The sequence below is a fragment of the Rana temporaria genome, chromosome 1, assembly GCF_905171775.1.
Source record: "Rana temporaria chromosome 1, aRanTem1.1, whole genome shotgun sequence".
NCBI classification, from domain to species: Eukaryota; Metazoa; Chordata; class Amphibia; order Anura; family Ranidae; genus Rana; species Rana temporaria.
The window spans coordinates 270,854,284-270,875,537 of NC_053489.1; the positions used below are offsets into that span (position 1 = coordinate 270,854,284).

The 21,254-nt window shown below is 45.9% G+C and overlaps 1 protein-coding gene across 1 annotated transcript in view; it reads left to right on the forward strand.

Moving 5' to 3' along the window:
* LOC120942288 (G-protein coupled receptor 54-like) overlaps positions 1–21,254 on the forward strand; it is a 163,138-nt gene that overhangs the window by 42,644 nt on the left and 99,240 nt on the right. The gene's annotated exons all lie outside the window — the stretch shown is intronic.

The following is a 21,254-nucleotide window of genomic DNA, read 5'->3' on the forward strand; positions in this document are numbered from 1 at the left end:
GAGGCAGCAGAGGTACACTAGACTGGTGGAGTGGGCGCAGGCTAAGCACATCCCTCCCAATGCAAATACAGCATACAAGTTATAGTGTGGAGTGATCTGGTACAAGTTGTTTTTCAGAGCTTATCTCTAAGTCGGGGGAACTGCCTTAATGTTAGATGTTCCACATGACTGCAGTCTCCTCCTGGTCCCGGGAATTGTTGAGTGCGCTCCGCACAATAGCTATCCCCACATGCATGGGGCAGAGACCCTGCCCACACATTTATGATTATTTACAATAAGTTTGGTACATAGCTTTGTGCAATATGAAAGATCAGACCCTGAATATGGGTGTAGGTTACAGAGTTATAGCACTCATCTGAAACTGTCCAGGGGTGAAAGAGTGAACCACAAGGGTTGGATAAGTAAGAGAAATTAAATTAACCACTTCAATACTGGGCATTTTCACCCCCTTCCTGCCCAGGCCAATTTTCAGCTTTCAGCACTGTCACGCTTTGAATGACAATTGCGCGGTCGTGCGATGTGGCTCCCAAACAAAATTGACATCCCTTTTTTCCCACACAAATAAGAGCCATTCAGCTGGGAGGTTGAATGCAAATTTTACTTTGCTTTTCTGATTGCTGGAAGCTTAAGGCCCCTTTCACACCTGCGGACCATATGTCCTCTTTTTCATCCATCCGTTTACGGATGAAAAAGGGACATACATTAATCCCTTTGAGATCGCGGGTGTCAGCGGATGAACATCCGCTGACACCCAATCTCATCAGTGCCCGCAATCCTCCGATTCTGCAGACAGAGGAAAATCCTATTTTTCCATCCGTCTGCAGAGCAGATCGGGTGAACACGGACAGACGGTCCGTGTTCATCTGATCCCCCCATAGGGGAGAGCGGAGAAAAGACAGGGCGGTCCCTGCACAGTGTGCAGGGACCGCCCTGTCATCTGCCGGGACAGCGAGGATCAACAAGTCCCCGCTGAGCAAGCGGATACACATGTACGGATCCTCGCAGCCGCGGGTCATGGAGCTTCGGACCGGGTCGCTGGCGCAAGCCGCAGGCGCGCGCCCGCGACCCACGTCTGGGCACTTAAAGAGGACGTACAGGTACGTGCTTGTGCCCAGCCGTGCCATTCTGCCGATGTATATCTGCAGGAGGCGGTCCTTAAGTGGTTAAAAGAATACCCGTTGATCCCACCATGAAGGTCCTTGCTTAGGCACATCCCGGTATAGAGTGACACTGTTCTGTCACTGACTCCCAGCTGTTCCCCTGCATTTTCATCCTGTCACACAAGCTCATAATGGTATCACACGTGGCCATATCAAAACACATTATGCAGGTATGTTCCACTGTTATGACCAATAAAGAGTAACTCCACTTTTGTTGATAAAAAAAACTCTCTAGATGATCTGTGTATATTGCAGGGATTTTATTAAACTTTGTTGCAGATTCCTACCTTTTGTTATTCTTATATAAGAAATATCTGTTTGTTTCTCTGTGTCCATGTGAAAAGTGAATGGAAGTGATTTTATAATTATCAATCAACTGCTGCACTTGCCGGGTTCTATTGAGGAAAGTGGCAGGATCTGCTTGCTTTTAGATGTGGTTTCCCTATGGGAGTACCTGACCAAAAATGTTTTTTTTTTGTGGCAGTGGATGCCCAAAATCTGACTTGCATCTTAGCGCAGACTTCTAGGAAAATCAGTAAGCCAATCACACCAGGAGACAATTATATATCTAGGGGTAGATCATCTGTATACAGAACGCCACCAGGTTGGCATCTTGCATTGCATTTTAAAGAAAATATTTTTTTTTGAGATTCGGCACTGCGCCGATTTAACTGACAATTGCGCGGTCGTGCAACGCTTTACCCAAACACAAATGACGTCTTTTTTTTCCCCACAAATAGAGCTTATTTTTTGTGGTATTTGATCATCTCTGCGATTTTTATTTTTTGCTCTATGTACATTTGCTCTATGAATTAAAAAAAAACACGATATTTTGTACTTTTTGCTATAATAAATATCCCCCAATATTTAAAAAAAATCTATTTTTTCTCAGTTTAGGCCGATATGTATTTTTCTACATATTTTTGGTAATAAAAATCACAATAAGCGTATATTGATTGGTTTGCGCAAAAAAAAAAAAATGTCTGCGATTTTTATCATGACTGCGACATTATGGCAGACACATCAGACACTTTTGACACTATTTTGGGACCATTGTCAGTTATACAGCAATCAGTGATATAAAAATGCACTAATTACTGTGTAAATGACACTGGCAGGGAATGGGTTAAATACTAGGGGGCGATAAAGGGGTTAAGTAAGTGTGTCCTAGGGAGTGATTATAACTGTGGGGGGGCTGGGCTACAAGTGACACAACAGTGATTACTGCTTCCAAAGACAGAGAGCAGTAGATCACTGTCCTGTCACTAGGCAGAACAGGGTAATGCCTTGTTGACATTGGCATCTCCCCGTTCTGCCGCTCCGTGACACGATCGCGGGCCGCTGGCGAACATTGAGTTTGCGGGGCCCGCGTGCACAGTCAATCGCTGCCATTCTCCTGATGTATAATGGTGTGCATCAGTTCGGCAAGTGGTTAAAGTGGAGTTCCACCCATAAATATAACATTACATCAGTAGTTTTAAAAAAAAATGTCATTAGTCCTTTACGAATTTTTTTTTTTTTTTTAGATGCCTTTAAAGTGTTGTTGCTAGGCAGAATAGTTAATCTTCCCACTTCCTGCACCTAGGTGCTTAATGCTTCCTAACCTACACCGTACAGACTCCTGGGAATGTAGTGGGTGTAACTTTCCAGGAGTCTGTGCACTCCCCAGTCTCAAAGAATCATGTGACTTGGACAGCACAGGTGCTGAAAGCTGATCTGACACTGCTTGTGCAGCACTGAGCATGTGCGAGATCTGCAAGGCTGAAATCCAGGAAGTCATACAGTCTGGCTTCATGATGCCCACACTTAAGATGGCCCCAGTCAATTTCTATTTTATAAAGTGTCTAAATGCTGTAACAACCTAACAAAACGGACCTTAGTTTACAGACTAACTTTACTAGAATACATTAAGCTTGTGTATTACAGGGGTATTTATATTTAAAAAGTGAAATTGTGGCTGGAACTCCGCTTTAAGCTGCCCCCAAAAATGCCATGCAGCCATTACTGGAGATGGGCTCACAATGGAAACCACAAGTGGCCATATCACCAGACTTTATGCAAGCATTGTCCACTGTTGTGACCATTAAGTTTCCCTGAGAAATGCCATGCAGTCATTACTGGAGTACATGCATAGAGATAGCAAGTGGCTACCTAAAGACTTCAGGACATACCTCCCAACCATCCCTGATTTTGCGGGACTGTCCCGCAGATCTAAGCTATGTCCCACCAGCAGACCTCTGCATCTGTCATCTCCAGACTCTCTCTCCCTTTTAGCAGTGCTGTTTTTGTTCTGGATAGCCTCTTATGACCGGTTAGCCCTAACATACACACAGTAGTAAGGGGCTATGTGCTGTAGCTACTCCCCTCTTCTCCCCATGCTCTGCTCCTTTTCAGGATCATTGTGTGTGGAGGATTTCTCTGTGCTAGCTGCGTGCAGAACTTGGACTGCTGATTCTTAGCCCCTCTCCCAGCCAGGGCTCAAGTCCTGCGGGAATGCGTGGGAACGGAGTCCCTGCACTTTTTTCACAGCAGGAACGCAGTTCCCTTTGCAGGACTAGAGCAGCCGAGAGCAGCCGAGCCAATCCTTCACTAAGCGGCGATGCCCAGCTCGAGTTACTGTCAGGGGCAGGCGAACCTTCGTAATCCTTTATGTTACTGGCCGCTTCCTGTATATGGATTCATCGGGTAATGTGCTGGAATTCCTCTCACTTCCTCGATGCCGCAATGTCTCCTGGGAGCTTTTGTCATTGTTCCCAGGAGACATTGCGGAGGTCTGCCACGAGTTATCGTGGGATTTGGAAAGAACTTTCTTAATAGGGGTGTAACATATTGCTAAAGGTGGAGGTAGCCTTTAAAGAGGAACTGCAGTCTGTTCACATAATTTGTAATAAAAACATCTTTGCCATTTGAAGCTTCCCTCCAACCACTTGCCTATTATTTTATATATACTGTGAGTCTGTACCCACTGAGTCTGTCTGCATCCATTTTAACTGTGGACAGTTGAACCTGTTGTCTGTTCACTTCCTGGGGCACACCTCCAGCTCTGCACACCTCTCATTGGCCCTCCTATGATTCTTTTTTTTTTTTTTCAATTTCTTTATTTTTCACTTTTTCATTTATACAGGAAACCAAATCTCATTAACATATACAAAAAATAGAGTCGATAGATCACCCTCGTACAAACTAAATACCTGTATATCATCCTGTTCTTCATTCAAATTACAAATAATAAATTGATACATTCAGTTTCCACCCTTCACACCAGCTCCCTCCCACTAGAGTAATATCCCCCTCGGGGGGGGGGGGGGGGGGGCTAGTGCAACTCCTAATCTGGGTCACAGTAATAATCCAGATAGTTGGATAGGTCTTCCATCCTGTTCACTTCCTCCACTTTTTGATACCACATACTCATAGTAGAAGGTTGTCTCTGTTTCCATTTAAGTGGTATGCATTCTTTAGCAGCATTCACTAAATGACACAGAATGGAATTCCTATATGTATCCCCCAAACTCTCCGATAAATGCAAAAGAAAAAATGCTGTGATTCATCCCCACTCCCTTCCTGGCAAACACTCACAAGAGTGTGAGAGAGAGAGAGAGAGAGAGAGAGAGAGAGAGCTGTGCATGATGTCATAAGCCATGATGTCATAAGCCTAGGCTAATAACCAGACAAGAAACAGGAATTAAGCTGTATAAGGTATTTACTGGCAGAAAAAAAAATGTTTTACTATCCAAAGTTTAAACAACAAGGGCAGAAGATTTAATAGATGGAAAGTTGAAAAAATGACTGAAGGTCCCCTTTAAGGAATATTTTGGAAATGCAAATACTGCAGCATATGTAAACAGTGTGTAGGCTTTGTCATCTTTTTTTTTAACAACCCCCTGTACAACATACCGTGTTTCCCCGAAAATAAGACCGGGTCTTATATTAATTTTAGTCACAAAAAACACACTAGGGCTTATTTTCAGGGTAGGCCTTTTTATTTACGGTATGTACATTGAAAAACATTTCTGTGTCCTGTCTTCCCCTCAGGTCTCACCCCCCCCCCCCCCCCTTTATCATGTCAGGAGTCAGTTTTTTCCCTTTACATTGTCCGTTTTTTAGATGTTAAAGTCTAAAAATCCTGTGTCTTGTCTTCCCCTCAGGTCTCCCCCCACCAGCACCACCCCCCCTTATCATGTCAGGAGTACAGTTTATTCCCTTTACATTCGTTTTTTAGATAATCTGTACTTCAGTACTGTGGTACAGTGCAGTTTTATACTGGTACCGTAAGGTATAACGGTAAAAGTACCTGTTATCCGGTATTCTTCTCTTCTCTGATGATTACCGTAGAAAAAGTTCGGCTTTGATGACGTCAGTGCGCTTGTCAGCCCGCTCCGTGCACTAAAGAGGGAGGGAGGCGCAGATGTCCGCGGGAGGAGAGCAGGAAAAAGAAGAGCCAGTGTGCTGAAGACATCTGGTGGGAGGAGGGGAGCAAACAGAATAGCCGAGATCCCTGGCTGACGCGCGCACAAGAGCAAGCAGCAGAAGGCATCTGCCGGGAGGAGAGAAGATGACCTCCGGCGGGGCAGCGGTGGGTGCAGACATGTTTGTTTAATATTTAGCATCAAACTGAGACAATAGGCAGCATTTAAAAGGTGTTTTAACAGAGATTGACTAGGTCTTATTTTTGGGGTAGGGCTTATATTGCAGCCCACCCCGATAATCCAGCTAGGGCTTATTTTCGGGGTAGGGTGTATTTTCGGGGAGACACGGTAGTTTCTGTTTAGCTCCTCCAAAACCAGTTATTCAGTTATTTCTTGCTTTCTTTTTTCCTTTGCTAAGGGAGCATGGGGTTCGGTTTTTGTTCTTGCTGTTGCTTTAACTGTTACTAAATAAGGTTTTCAATTGGGAGCTATTAAAAAAATATATTTTTCCCCACGATCAACACAGATGATTCTTGATACACACAATCATAAGCAACATGTCCACGTGTGTTTCCATATTTTTTAATAGCCCCCAGGGCAACAGAGCTGTGTTCTGTTCTGTGTTTTTCCAAAACAAGTTATTTTTTGCTTCCCTTCTTCCTTTGCTGTAGGAGCATGGGGTTCAGTTCTTCTCTTTTAATTATTAATAAAGCATGGAGTACTGTTACTGAATTAGGTAGATAATTAAGTGGGATCTTTTTTTTCCCAATTTAATTAATTTCACCTGGGCAGCACAGATGATGTTCTATAAACACAATCATAAGCTAATGTTTTTCAAGATCAATTCATTGTATCAGGGATTTTTGGTACTTGTGGGTTTTTATAAATTGCCAGTAACAGAGGTAACATTTTAAAGGAGACCAGTTTGGGAAATTGTCACGAATACTGTACATTAAAAAGTCAACTGTAAATAATTATTTTTCATACATCACGGGACACAGGGCCATAATAATAACTAAATGGACTATGTTCCATCTCCAGGTGATTGGACACTGGCACACCCAAGACAGGAAGTTCCCCTCTATATAACCCCTCACATATAAGGAGTACCTGAGTGTCAGTGTCTAAGGTGTTGGTCACGGTTAAAGATGTGCTAAAAAGAGCTCTGCTGAGGAGATCCCTGTGGGATCAAGGAGCTATGCAACCGGATTCATCCAAAGTGCCAAAAAAAGGCAAAAATGGATGATACCTGAGCCTTGTGGAAGAACAAGGTTTTGCCTGTAATGTCTCTCTTTGTAGAACTGGACCCTGGGATCCAGCACTTTGGGCACATATCTAAATGCCCAAAGGTTTTCTGGCATGGTGCTATAAAGGTCCAGGTGAGAGGCCCTCCTTTAATGGGAACTCAAGTCCCTGAAAGTCTGGCACGTCACGGCCCGCCGTGATGGCTGAAGATTGGGTCTGTCTGGTCTTCAGCAGTATCCTGCGGCGGGATAAGGTAAGTGAAGATAATCCTAAGAAACATCATATGGTGCTCTTAAAGCGGTGGTTCACCCTTATTAACAACTTTCTATCATTAAATTAGGCATAGTAGCACGAGCTACAGTATGCCTGTATTTATTTTTTTAGCCCGGTACTCACTCTGCAATCCTAGCGAGACGATTCCGACTCCCCGCGGGGAATGGGCGTTCCTATCCAGAGGCAGCATGATTGACGGCCGGCTTTGGCACGTCACGCTCCCCGAAGATAGCCGGAGTAGGTCTCGGCTCTTCACGGCGCCTGCGCACAGACTATGCGCAGGTGCCGTGAAGCGCCAAGTCCTATTTCGGCTATTTCCGGAGAAGCGCGACGTGCCAGAGCCGGCCGTCAATCACCTACCCTCTCCATAGGAACGCCCATTCCCCGCGGGGAGTCGGAATCTTCTCTCTACGATTGCAGAGTGAGTATCGGGCTAAAAAAATAAAGACATGCATACTGTAGCTCGCGCTACTATGCCTCATTTTATGCTAGAGGAAATTTTTATTTTTTTTTATTAATAGGGTGAACCCCCGCTTTAAGGATTTCTTCTTTGTGTAGTGGCATGTCTTGCCTGTCTTCCGCCACTAGAGGGTGCCAAAGAACATACCTGGTGTTGCTTACTATGCTTTCCAGTGTAAATGCTCAGTGTCAGCAGGTCTGTAAATCAGCTCACTCTCCGCTTCAGGCTCTGCCACAATTTAGGAAGGGGATCCCTTGTTGTCTGAAGGTCTCACGGCAGTCCCCCGAGTTCAATCGTTCTTGCTCTCTCCCCTCTGCTCGCCCACCGTCTGCTATCACACGCATGCAGAAGACACAATTTTATGCCTACAGGTGGCCTGGACGGCGGGGAAGGAGGGGGGCATGGTTGCCGCCCAACGTGCACGTGGATTCCAGTGTGCACGTCAGCATACAGCGCAGGCGCTAGGCTAACTGATAAAAACCTCACACGCTAGTAGGCTCTGTTTGCGGAGGAACACAGCAGCATATTGGGGGCATGTAAAGCTTTGTGTGTTGGATCCAGGCATACCTTGTAAGACACCTACTCAGATTTAGGCTGTGCAGTGATAGCAGCATTTAGTTGCTGGACTAGAAGCTCAGTAGTGGATGCAATTGTTTTTAGTACCTCTGCTTTTGTGCTTAGGACTATGTCTCCCTGAAAAGGGGGTTCAGGGGCAGAAAAGGGGGGGACAAAGACGTCGTCATCGGGATCTGAGGATCTTGGTCATTCCTCCACAGTACCATTCTCCCCTGAAAGACCTGAGGGGGCCGACCAGGAAGAGCCATTAACCCTGTCACCATCAGGGGATAGGGAACAGGAGCAATCTGATGAATCAGAGGAGTCAAAATAACTTTTTTCAGCCTCACAGACTCTGAAGGTTCAGGTGCAATCTTTTACAGAGACCATTCGTGCCACATATAAGTTGCCCTCAGCCGAGATGGCTGAAACCCTTACCTCTTCTTTGGGGTCTTTAAGGTCCCTGCAGGCATTATATACTTTACTAGTCCACCCATTGCTGGAAAAGCTTATCTGTGCTGATTGGGATCACCCAGATAAGTTTTTTTCTCCTCCTAAGTATTTTTTCTTTACTTTATCCCATGGAGGAGAAAGTCACCAAGGGATGGAGTGTACCAGCGGTTGTTGCTGCTATCTCTTGCGTGAATAAGACTCTAACCTGTCCAGTAGACAATGTTCAGCTGTTTAGAGATCCAGCGGAAAAAAAGATGGAATCCTTACTTAAAACTTCTTTTGCTATGGCTGGCGCTGTAGCTCAGCCTGCAGTAGCAGCAATTGTAATGTGTCAGTCCCTAAAGGATCAAATGAAGCAGGTTATCAAATTATTCCTGCTTAGCAGGCCAAGGTTTTAGCAGGCCTACCCAATGCCTTATGATTTGCGGTAGATGATATTAAAGATTCTATTCAGCAAGCATCTCGCCTTGCTCTCCTGCTAGTTCATGTGCGCAGAATTCTGTGGCTGAAGCATTGGTCAGCTGAAGCACCATGCAAGAAGCTTTTGGCTGGTTTTCCTTTTCATGAAGAACGCTTATTTGGGGATGATTTGGACAAATACATCCAAAAGATTTCAAGTGGTAAAACTACCCTTTTACTAGTTAAAAGAAAGAGTAAATGTCCTTCTATTAAGCATTCTCTTTCCCCAGTCCTGGGGGCAACAGTCTCCAGGCAGTGGCGACAGCCGCCTCAGCCAGGTTCAAGAGGTAAATCCCAAGGCCAAGCTCAGGGTCAGAAGAAATGCTGGGGGCAGAAGTCTGCAAAACAGGGCCCCAAGCCCTCCTTGTGAAGGGGCGCCCCCGCTTGATCGAGTGGGGGGAAGGCTTCTGTGATTCTCAAGGGCTTGGCAGGAAGAGAGTCAGGACAGATGGGTCATCTCCACAGTATCTCTGCGTTACAAGCTGGAATTTTGGGAACTTCCGCCATCTCGTTTTCTAAGATCGAGAGGACCCGGTAAAAGGAAGGCCCTTATTTCTAGCCTTAGACCACTTGCTATCCCAAGGGGTAATCATAGAGATTCCCTCAGAGGAACAGGGTGCAGGGTTTTATTCAAACCTCTTTACAGTTCCAAAACCAAATGGAGATGTCAGTCCCATTCTAGATCTCATGGATGTAAATCAATTCCTAAACATGCGCTCTTTTTGCATGCAGTTAATACGCTCAATGGTTTCCACCCTACAAGGGGGAGAACTTCTAGCTACAATAGACATCAAAGATGCGTATCTGCATGTGCCTATATTTCCCACTCACCAAAGGTTCTTGCGGTTTGCAGTAGAACAACGCCACATTTTTTATTTGTGGCTCTACCCTTCAGACTAGCTACCACACCCTGGGTATTTACAAAGGGTATGGCCCCACTCTTGGCAAGGCTAAGGGCCCAGGGCATAGCGGTAACAGCATATCTGGACGACTTGCTACTGGTAGATCAGTATTGGGCAGGCTTGAACCAGAGCGTGCTCAGTAAGTCTAATATCTAGAACACCTGGGCTGGGTTCTCAACCTAGAGAAATCATCCTTGCAGCCAGTGGAAAGGCTGGAGTACCTGGGTTTGGTCATAGACACAGCCCAAAACAGAGTATTTCTCCCCCAGACAAAGATCAACTCTATAAGGAACCTGGTCCAGGTAGTCAAGGCAAGGAAAAATCCTTCCATTCACCTTTGCATGAGGTCATTAGGAAAGATGGTAACCTCATTCAAGGCTGTTCCTTATGCCCAGTTTCATTCAAGGCCGTTGCAGAACGGCATCCTGTCTGTTTGGAACAAAATAATCCAAGCTTTGGACGTGACATAATATCTGGCACCAGATAGTTGATGGTTTGTAACCAAAAATTTGCAGAAGGAAAAATTCTTTATTCCAGTTGCCTGGAAGGTTGTGACAACGGATGTAAGCCTTTTGTGCTAGGGAGCAGTCCTAGAAGAGGCTACAGTTCAGGGGAAATGGTCCGAAACCAAAAAAAAAACTTGCCCATCAATATCCTAGATATCTGGGCAGTACGTTTGGCCCTGAGGGCCTGGACGCACAGGTTACAAGATTGTCCTGTCAGAATACAATCTGACAATGCCACAGCAGTGGCTTACATCAATCGCCAAGGGGGCACCAGAAGTCTTGCCCCCCAGAGGGAGGTGAACCATATTCTGGTTTGGGCAGAGAGGCATGTACCTTGCCTATAGGCGGTTTTTATTCTGGGAGTGGAGAATTGGCAGGCAGATTATTTAAGCCACCAGCAGTTGCTCCCAGGGGTCCCTCCATCCCGACATCTTTCTGGCCATATGCCAAAAGTGGGGTACCCCCGGACGTAGCTCTATTGGCCTCCAGGTTCAACAAGAAGTTAGACCGCATTATGTCAAAGACAAGGGACCCACTCACATGCTGGACAGATGCATTAGTAATCCCTTAGGATCAGTTTTCACTGATCTATGCATTCCCTTCGGGTCAGCTTATACTGCGACTTCTTCGCAGGAGCAAGGAGGAAAGAAAACCAGTGGTCCTCATAGCCCCAGCATGGCACAGAAGTCTTGGGTGTGCCAGTGTCCAATCACCTGAAGGTGGCACATAACCCATTTATCGTATTTATCGGGGTATAGCGCGCTCCCGCTTATAGCGCGCACCCCTAAAGTTGCCCGAATTCCTGTGGAAAAAATATGTTTTGTACTTACAGTTTTGGTGTATTGCGCGGCGTCCATCGACGGCCTCGTCAGGGGCCGGCGTCCGTCTGCGGCTTCGGGTGTCCTCTTCGTCGGGTCCGGCGTCCTTCTGTGGCGTCCTCGCGTCCTCCCCGCTCGTTTCCCGCGCCGAGTTTGAATACTGCGCCGACATATACCGAGCGCAGTACACTCGTGTATCGTCGGGCAGGCTCGGCAACTCTCGTGCTGATGTCCTGTATGCTCAGGACGTCAGCGCGAGAGGCGCCGAGACTGCCCGAAGATACACGAGTGTACTGCGCTCGGTATATGCCGGCGCAGTATTCAAACTCGGCGCGGGAAAGCGGGTATCGGCGTATACCGCGCACCCACGATTTTGCCCTGATTTTCAGGGCAAAATAGTGCGCGGTATACGCCGATAAATACGGTAGTTATTATTATGGCTCTGTGTCCCTTGATGTACTCCAAGAAAAGGATTTTACAGGCAAGCCATTATAAAAATCTAATTTTTTACTCTCTGTTTCTGTGGATTGTAGCTGTGATAAGACCTATAAAACGAAACTGGACGTGACTATTTAGAGCTGAAAAAGTCTGTGGCACATGCTAAAAGAGATCAATATTGGAAAGGCTTTAGTGGATGCTGCCAGCTGTTTTAATTACCCTGCAGCTTCTACTATATTATTTAATTTGCTTTAGCATTAAACCATTTTGCATCTATTTTGCTACTTTTTCAATAAGCAGAAAAAAATGGCTAACCCTCGGTAGGTCAAGTGTATTTCATGTAATTATTTTGACAGATTGAATTCTAAATACAGCACATTACCGCTGAAAGAACAAACATTGCAGCCTTTAAAATATTGGTTGAAGACTTGGCACACTGCTGTCTTCAAGAGAGCACTGCTACAGCTGGCAGTCTCTCCCCTTGTCTGTCACTGCACTGTCCTGATCTACTCACTGTCTCTCCTTGCTCTCTCTGCTTCCTCTCCGGTTAGGGTCCCTTCAACTGCCTCCTGTGGTGAGATCCTTCCAGACCAGGCTCCCAAGCTCCAGTCTGAGGCAAAAGCCCTTCCCGGCAGGGGTCCCTCAAGGGCCACTGATAGACTGACCTTAGCACTGCTTCTCCATCTTCTACACAACTCCCCTGCCGCATGGCTCGTGTCTATTTGAGGCCCCCAACCTGGGGATTGACTAAGGTCCCTAAATATTCCAGTCAACCTCTCCTAGCCTCTGCCCACTATCTTCCAGAATGTTCTCCAACATTCTAGAAACAGAGGGAGGTACCAGAGAGCTGTCTGGATGAGTCATCCAGCCCTGGCCTCTAATAAGCCTGACCCAGATTCAGTTACTCAGGTTTATCCCTGGGCCAGACTAGAGACTAGCGTTTGCCTACTCTCATTCTAGTGGCACACACTAGAGGGTGTTACACAAGGACTGCATCCTTTTGTGTTTTTCCTGATCTAAAGGTGACAGTTCTGTGGTAGCCTGATGTAAATAGACAGCAGAATCTGTTTACATCCTGCTGTCCATACAGCTATCACTGGTCCACCTGTGAATGAACACCCCTTTGTGTGAAAGAAATGTTGTCAGTTATCATACAGTTTCAGAATCCAGCGTGTTTCTATGCCTAGGAGTCCACAGGTTTGGCATTCCACCACAACCAACAGCCTATACAAACCACCAGAAGAAGTGTACAAGAAGAGATGAGCGGCTCTAAATATGAACTGTTCGCGTTTTCATCTATCCCAGGCCAATTTTTATCTACCACTCATTATGAATTAGGAGAAGAAACAGCAGTGTAAAATTGTCCGGTAATAGAACCTTTTTTAAGAAGAAAGAATGTTTAAAATGTACTAAAAACGTGTATTTATTTAGTTAGACATTATTTATTACAGGCATTTATAGTATATAGCATTGTCAATTTACGCAGTGCTTTATCTTTCATTGACATCAGTCCTTGCCCTCAAGAAGCGTACAATTGAAGGTCAGTACAGCGTGAATGAGGAATTTGTTTATGGTTGTGGAGCAGCCCAGAGCTGTGTGCCGCTGAGACGGCCGCTCCCTGCCGCTTCACAGCTCAGCGCTCAAAAAAGCATGGAGGAGCAGAGCAGGAGAGATGCTGACTGACAGTCAGCAGCTCTCCTCTCGGGGAGGTGAGAGAATCGTGCCATCAGTGATGTTTGGTGGCTCGGTTCTCAGTGTAGAGGTGGCGGGGGACAGATGCAGTAGCGGTCTGATGCTGCATCCACCTAGCTAAGTATGAATATGGAAAAAAAATAATTCCCATACTTCTCTTTTAAGAGATGATACAGCAATATAAAATAGGCCAGCAGCAGAACATTTTTAATTAAGTAAAATTGGCTTAAATGTACTGTAGAAAAAAAGCAGAACAGGCAGGTATTTCACTACAAGACTTATTAAACCACAAATGTTTTAGTACAAAAATCAAGGAAATAACTGTATAGAATTGTCTAGCAGTGCGGCTGGGCTAAAATTTACAAGAAGCAAACAGAACAGTCTTTCCAACAAGAATTAACAAACTGCAGAAAATATTGCAGTGTCAAATTGGCCTATAGGAGAACAGTATTAATCAAAGATAATAGTTTTAATCAAGGACAGGATTTCATTTAATTTAGCTGTAAACAACAAAACAAACACATACTGGAACCATAAAAATACTTAATTTTAAGAACGCAAATTTTCCAAGGTGGGGGGCACCCCTCTCCAAGATTTAGACTGGAATGCAATTTCGTTATTAAAGTTGATTTCCATGTTTCCTCTCACTTTAAATAGTTTGTTTGGACCAGCTTGATTCACCCCACTAACTGCTGCAGTTTCTATAAGCATTGTGAAAACTTGATCTACTGTAGCTTCAGCTAGATACTGTACACAATACTGGGTTTCAGGTGTGAGAAAAAGACTCCCAGTCTCACACGCGGGACCAAATAAGAGCCGGTCTAAGTGTCTCTCAGCCATTCATAGGCAGCATTGTATTCTGTGAATGAATACAAAGCATCCTCTGACTCGGAGAGTGTGACATCATCAGCTTGCCCCTCTAACTCCACCAATCAGAGGAAGCTTTGTATTCATTCACAGAATACAAAGGTGCCTATGAATGCTGAGCTCCGTTCAAACCAATTCTGCATTGTTATAGATGTGAGACGGAAAGTCCATGTCTCACAGCGAGAACCCTGCACTGTGTATTGTATGTAGCTGAAGATACATGCAGTTTATACAGTGCTTAGAGCCAGTGCTTCACTTAGTGTGAGAAATATTTTGTTTGGACCACCTTGGTCACAGGCACAGTTCCATGCACACTGACAATTTAAGCTCAGTCTTGGGATGTCTTTTTAGAATTTATTGCTGAATAACTTGACTGGGAGAGAGGTTTAGGGATCAGGATACTCCAAACAACAGCAGAAATAAGGAGGTTAGCTTCTCACTAATCTTCTCTAAGCAACCTTGCTGGAGGTAACAGAGGATGGCCAGGACTCTATAAGAGCAGTCCCAGTCCATCTAACATCTTCTGGCACTTAGTCCACTTTTAGCACTTGCACACTCAAGAGTCCACAGCAAGATCTTTACTCACAATATCATAGGAGCTGTCTGCCTCCCAGCATCCACAGGTAGTTCCTCAGTGAGGGAGACAAAAGATCCTCCTCCAGACCAAGACTCCAGGATCCTTTAACAATCTTTTCCAGGCCCACATCCCAGCACCTGCCGATGTTAATGTTTTCCTATGTCCTGCAACAGAACTGAAACATATCCTATCTAAACTATATAACTATCTATAATCAGCTAAACAGTAAGAGAACAGGGTAGCCCATGTAAACATTGCAGATATTGGCTCTTAAAACCCTAAATCAAGTGCACCATTGTAAAGTATTATCTTGGCTTTGCATCACGAAAGTCCAATGGGTTCTAAGTAACAGATTAGTGACAATTAGGGATGAGCCGAACACCCCCCGGTTCGGTTAGCATCAGAACCTTTCGAACGGACAGAACGTTCGCACGAACTTTAGATCCCCATTAAAGTCTATGGGACTCGAACGTTCGAAATCAAAAGGGTTAATTTTAAAGGCTAATATGCAAGTTTTTGTCATAAAAAGGGGTTGGGGACCTGGGTCCTGCCCCAGAGAACATGTATCAATGCAAAAAAAGTTTTAAAAACTACAGTTTTTTCGGGAGCAGTGATTTTAATGATGCTTAAAGTGAAAAAAAAACATTAAATTCCTTTAAATATCGTACCTGCTGGGTGTCTATAGTATGCCTGTGAATTGGCATGTGTTTCCCATGTTTAGAACTGTCCCTGCACAAAATGACATTTCTATAGGAAAAAAGTCATTTAAAACTGCTTGTGGTTTTAAAGCGGAGCTCCGCTGTAAAAAAAATATTGAAAGCCAGCAGCTACAAATACTGCAGCTGTTGACTTTTAATATTAGGACACTTACCTGTCCTGGAGTCCAGCGACGTCTGCAGCAGAAGATGAGCAATCGCTCATCTATCTGCTGCCCCCACCGAGATCCTCGGTGAGGGAATCAGGAAGTGAAGCACTCTGGCTTCACTGCCCGATTCCCTACGGCACATGCGCGAGTCGCGCAGCGCCGTCCTCACTGGTCCCTGTTGTGTTCTGGGAGCCGAGTGTTTCCCAGAACACAAAGGCCGGGGGCGGGAAGTGACCTACTACCTGCAGAATCCCCGCAGAGAGGACTCCCGAAAGTAGGTGCAGCTACCTGTCAGGTATCTGCACCCCCCTGAAAGGTGTCAAATGTGACACCGGAGGGGTGGAGGGTTCCGATGAGCGGAAGTTCCACTATAGGGTGGAGCTCTGCTTTAATGTCATGTCTGGTCCCTGCAATATGGATAAAAATCATTGAGAAAAATTGCATGGGTCCCCCCCCCCCCCAGGCCATTATCAGCCCTTTTGGGTCTTGTATGGATATTAAGGTGAACCCCGCACCCAAATTAAAAAAAGGAAAGTAGTGAGGCCCCCAGGCCCTATATACTCTGAACAGCAGTATACAGGCGGTGAAAACAAAACAGGGACTGTAGATTTGTTGTTAAGTAGAATCTGTAATTTTGAACTGGTACATTTTTGCAAAGAACACAGTACACTAACTGACAATACTTGGAGCTCCCTGCCTGTGGTATTAGTATGATAACACCAGCAATTGTAGTCAGGTAGCTTTAGGTGCACACTATGCAGAGGACACAGAACACCAAGTGAAAATACTTGCAGATCCCTGCCTGTGGTATTAGTATGAGAACACCAAAAATTGTATTCAGGTAGCTTTGGGTGCACACTGTGCAAAGGACACTAAAACAAAATACTGGAGGTCCCTGCCTGTGGTATTAGTATGAGAACACCAGCAATTGTATTCAGGTAGCTTTAGGTGCACACTGTGCAAAGGACACTAAAACAAAATACTGGAGGTCCCTGCCTGTATTTGTATGAGAACACCAGCAATTGTATTCAGGTAAGCTTTAAGTGCACACTGTGCAAAGGACACTAAAACTGAATACTGGAGCAGCTATCTTTAGCAACAGTTCAGTTCTCTTTTTTTTACATAAAAAATCAGCAATCAGTAAGAAAAGGCCTGGAAAAACAGAAATAATGCTCACTGGTCATGGTCCTCTACTCTGTCTACCCCTTCCTTAATATTCACATATGAAGGTGCTTCTCTAGAGGTGGTTCCCCACTGGGGGATTAGAAAATCAGTGGTGATTAGAAAATCCAGTGGTGATTAAATACTACCAAAAGAAAGCTCTATTTGTGTGAAACAAATGATAAAAATATATTTGGGTACAGTGTTGCATGACCGCAATTGTCATTTTATATGTGACAGCGCTGAAAACTGAAAGTTGGCTTGAGCAGGAAGGGGGTATAAGTGCTCAGTAGGCAAGTGGTTAAGGAGTAATTAAAAAAACACATGCATATTAGTTCTGAGTGAATGCTGGAAAAAGCAAACATTACCAGCCTTTTTTCTCTGCAGGTCACATGTTCTTCATTTATTTATAAGAACAGTGGGCCAGATCCTCAAAAGAGATACGCAGACTTAACTGCTGTTCAGTCTGTGTCTAACTTTGGAAACGATCCTCAAAAGGCTTTTTCCAAAGTTAGGCAGAAGATCAGGCATGTGTAATTGAATTACACTGCCGAATCTTAGGATGCAGTACCGCATCCGCCGCTGGGGGCATTTCGAGTCGAAATGCCGTTGCTAGTATGCAAATTAGCACTTAAGGCGATCCACAAAGCTTTCCAGCTTCGTTTTTTCACCGTAAGTGTTATTTTGCAAGTGTAAAACTAGGGCTGATGTTACAAAGTGTAAACTAGTCACACCATGTAAAAGCCCATTCCAGCGACGGCATTTGGTATGCATTCCCGAGGGAGAACTCCACGGCAATTTGTAAAGACAAAACCGGCATGGGTTCCCCCCCAGGAGCATACCAGGCCCTTAGGTCTGGTATGGGTTGTAAGGGGACCCCCCTACGCCGAAAAATCGACGTAGGGGGTCCCCCTACAATCCATACCAGACCCGTATCCAAAGCACGCTACCCGGCCGGTCAGGAAGGGAGTGGGGACGAGCGAGCGCCCCCCCCCCCTCCTGAGCCATGCCAGGCCGCATGCCCTCAACATGGGGGGGTTGGGTGCTCTGGGGCAGGGGGGCGCACTGCGGGCCCCCCCACCTCAGAGCACCCTGTCCCCATGTTGATGAGGACAGGACCTCTTCCCGACAACCCTTGCCATTGGTTGTCGGGGTCTGCGGGCGGGGGCTTATCGGAATCTGGGAGTCCCCTTTAATAAGGGGGCCCCCAGATACCGGCCCCCCACCCTAAGTGAATGGATATGGGGTACATCGTACCCCTACCCATTCACCTGTAGGCAAAAAGTTAGTTAGTAAACACACAACACAAGGCTTTTTAAAATATTTTATTATTCTGCTCCGGATGCCCCCCTGTCTTCGTTATTAGCTCAATTAGCAGGGGGGGCTTCTTCCGCTCTCCGGGGGTCTTCCACTCTCCGGGGGTCTTCTCCGCTCTCCGGGGGGGGCTTCTCCGGACTCCGGGGGGCTTCTTCCATCTTCTCCCCTCTTCCGCTGTTGACTCGGCGAACCCCGGTTCTTCTGCAGCTCTCCGGTGCCTTCTTCTTCAGCGCTGGCTGCCTGCTATGTTTGTGTGTTAGCTCGATTTCAAACAGGCAGCCAGCGCGGTCTTCTGTGACGTCAGGGTCTTCTCTTCCCTTCTTCCGATGTTGACTTGTTGCCTGTTGTCGCTGTAATGATGGAAGCGCGCCTTGCATCCCATTTATATAGGCATCACCGTCCCATCATGCTCCGGCAGGTACCCACGTGGTGGGTGCACGTGGGTAGGCACCCACCACGTGGGTACCTACCGGAGCATGATGGGACGGTGATGCCTATATAAATGGGATGCAAGGCGCGCTTCCATCATTACAGCGACAACAGGCGACGAGTCAACATCGGAAGAGGGGAGAAGAACAGAAGACCCTGACGTCACAGAAGACCGCGCCGGCTGCCTGTTTGAAATCGAGCTAACACACAAAGATAGCAGGCAGCCAGCACTGAAGAAGAAGGCACCGGAGAGCTGCAGAAGAACCGGGGTTCGCCGAGTCAACAGCGGAGAGGGGAGAAGATGGAAGAAGACCCCCGGAGTCCGGAGAAGCCCCCCCCGGAGAGCGGAGAAGACCCCCGGAGAGTGGAAGACCCCCGGAGAGCGGAAGAAGCCCCCCCTGCTAATTGAGCTAATAACGAAGACAGGGGGGGCATCCGGAGCAGAATAATAAAATATTTTAAAAAGCCTTGTGTTGTGTGTTTACTAACTAACTTTTTGCCTACAGGTGAATGGGTAGGGGTACGATGTACCCCATATCCATTCACTTAGGGTGGGGGGCCGGTATCTGGGGGCCCCCTTATTAAAGGGGACTCCCAGATTCCGATAAGCCCCCGCCCGCAGACCCCGACAACCAATGGCAAGGGTTGTCGGGAAGAGGTCCTGTCCTCATCAACATGGGGACAGGGTGCTCTGAGGTGGGGGGGCCCGCAGTGCGCCCCCCTGCCCCAGAGCACCCAACCCCCCCATGTTGAGGGCATGCGGCCTGGCACGGCTCAGGAGGGGGGGGCGCTCGCTCGTCCCCACTCCCTTCCTGACCGGCCGGGTAGCGTGCTTTGGATACGGGTCTGGTATGGATTGTAGGGGGACCCCCTACGTCAATTTTTCGGCGTGGGGGGGGGGTCTCCTTACAACCCATACCAGACCTAAGGGCCTGGTATGCTCCTGGGGGGGGAACCCATGCCGGTTTTTTCTTTGAAAATTGGCATGGAGTTCTCCCTCAGGAATGCATGCCGCTGTCATTTTTTTTTTTTCCCGACGCAACTTTCAAAACTTGGCGTAACGTAACTTCGCGCATGCGCAGTACGGCCGGCGCGGGAGCGCGCCTCATTTAAATGGGACTCGCCCCATTTGAATAGGAACGCCTTGCGCCGGCGGAATTTTAGTTACACAGCCTGAAATTTCTAGATAAGTGCTTTGTGGATCGGGCACTTAGGTAGAAACTTTAAGGCAGTGTAACTTAAATGGGATTTTTTAAGTTACGCCAGGTTTTTGTGGATCTGGCCCAGTGTAAATCAAGAAAATACCACACTTTGGCCACTAGACAAAGCCGAAATTTACCAAACTCACAACCTAAATTAGAAATACCTATCTAGCTCACTATTACTTCCAACACTTATATTCCTACTGTAACTCTCTAGGGAAAGTATGCTTATAGAGTAAAAAGTGCTGCGCTGCCAGAAACAATGTGCAATAAACTATGTGTATCCTGTAAAGGAGAACAAATTAAATAGTAGTGGATTAAAACTACTGTAACTTAAAGTAGTTGTAAACCCACTTAAAAAAAAATAAACAACACTTGCAAGACAAAGCCAGGGTGTACAACCACTTTAAAATAAACGCTATAAAGTGCACTGATCCCCGCAAGTATACATCTTCCAGAGCCAATAAATAAATGAATAAGTCTGTGCACTTTCAATGATTTTCAGGGGTGGCAGGATTGACCTTATGTTTATGAATTTAAGGATGGCTACAAGTCTTTTGGGGCTGGTTTGCTGGCATCACAACTCTATCTTAGTGTAAAAAATGTAAAAAAAACAGTGTTTATACAGTGAATAACCATGTGTAATATCAGTCACTTACTGTAATGTTCACAAAAAGTATACCCATCGTGAGACATTTTTTGCGCTGCCATTTCCAGCATCCTTCTGAAAATGCTAGGTGTCTGGCTGTGTGTGGTTTATTCTCTCTTTTTTTTTCTCTATATCTGTTTATTACCTTCCTATTTTTGTTTTTCCACCAGTAACTTCTCTACATGAGATATTAGGGTTACCTAATGTCTTTTAAAGTGTTGTCAATGAGATTCTCTCACATACAAATTAAAGCTCAGTTTGTGCTTTATATAACTTTATCGTTTCTAGTTTTACCATATATACTCGAGTATAAGCTGAGTTTTTAAGCAATTTTTTTGGTGCTGAAAATGCCCCCCTTGGCTTATACTCGAGTCACCTTTTTGCGACTGATCTCCCGGACTTTGGGGACCTGGTACCGACTGGCCGTAGGTCCCCTGGACCCCTAACTTGGCACACATATACTCTTGGCCACTCTTCCTCTACAAGTGTGCAAAGTTTGTTGTCCAGGGGACCTACGGCCAGGGAGCACCAATTTTTCAAAGTCGGGCACCCCTTCTATATACTCCCATGTTAAATGTAAGTCTAGTCATGGGCACAGTGAGGCATGGGCACAGTGAGGCATGGGCACAGTGAGGTATGGACACAGTGACACATTAACACAGTAAGGCATGCACATGGACAAAGTGAGGCAAAGTGAGGCATGCAGATGGACAACCTAGGTGTATACTCGAGTCAATATGTTTTCCCATTTTTTGGTGGTAAAATTAGGTGCCTCTGCTTATATTCAGGTCGGCTTATACTCGAGTATATACAGTATATG